Source organism: Silene latifolia, chromosome 9, assembly GCF_048544455.1.
Source record: "Silene latifolia isolate original U9 population chromosome 9, ASM4854445v1, whole genome shotgun sequence".
Classification (NCBI taxonomy): Eukaryota; Viridiplantae; Streptophyta; class Magnoliopsida; order Caryophyllales; family Caryophyllaceae; genus Silene; species Silene latifolia.
In genome coordinates, this window is record NC_133534.1 from 50668671 (window position 1) to 50669684 (window position 1014).

At 40.3% G+C, this 1014-nt stretch overlaps 1 non-coding gene across 1 annotated transcript; it reads left to right on the forward strand.

Moving 5' to 3' along the window:
* Window positions 1-355: 355 nt before the first annotated feature.
* On the forward strand, window positions 356-462 carry LOC141603700 (small nucleolar RNA R71). The gene has a single exon (XR_012525557.1). It is a non-coding gene; the product is annotated as a small nucleolar RNA R71 (small nucleolar RNA).
* The last annotated feature ends 552 nt before the right edge of the window (window positions 463-1014 follow it).

Sequence of the window (1014 nt, forward strand, 5' to 3'; positions counted from 1 at the left end):
CACATACTCCATTTGGAATTGAGGATGATGCCACCATAGCATTAACATGTTGTTTGGGTGATTTGGAAGCTTCATCAAGCTTAACCATGGCCTTCTCAAACTTCAAATTGATGGTGTCAATGTAAGCACTTAGTTGAGCACCCAATTGTGTGATGGAATCTACCTCATGCTTTCCTCCTCTAGTGGCCTTTCGAGGCCTACTATATTGTGAATTATGAACCGCCATCTCTTCAATTTTGACCCATGTTTGATTGTCATCAACTTCGGTAAACATACCATGGATCCCATATTGAGAATGTTGCGGGAGTCTTCATATAGACCATTCCAAAATTGTTGCACAAGGAACCACTCGCTAATTCAATGGTGTGGACAAGAACAAAAAGCGTCCTTAAATCTTTCCCATGCTTCATACAATGATTCCCCATCCCTTTGTTTGAACCCGGTGATTTGGGCTCTCAACATATTAGTCTTCTCCGGAGGATAGAATTTCTTGTAGAAGGCAAGTGCCAACTTCTTCCATGAGTCAATACCAAGGGTAGCCTTGTCTAGGCTCTTCCACCATTGCTTTGCGGTACCAATCAAAGAAAAAGTAAATAATACCCATCAGATTTGATCTTGAGTAACTCCGGTTTGAGAAATTGCATCATAATAGTCACAAAAAGTCTCCATATGTGAATGAGGGTCTTCACTAGGCATCCCTCCAAATTGTCTTCTCTCAAATAGTTGTATGAATGCGGATTTGGCAATGAAATTACCGGTTAAATGTGGTGGTGTAGGAATACCATTTGGTAGGTTCTCCTCGGTTGGTACGGAATGTGATGAAAATTTAGGCATTGCGGGTTGATTTTAGGGTGGATTTTGTATTGGGTTGTCCTCTTCTTCTCTTACAAAAGGGTTGGTAAACTCAATGTTATTTGGTTGAATGTCCACAATCTGTCCAATACCTACAACTCTCGAAGTACCTCTAGCAACTCTTCTATTGTTGGTTAATGTTCTTTCAATTTCAAGATCAAT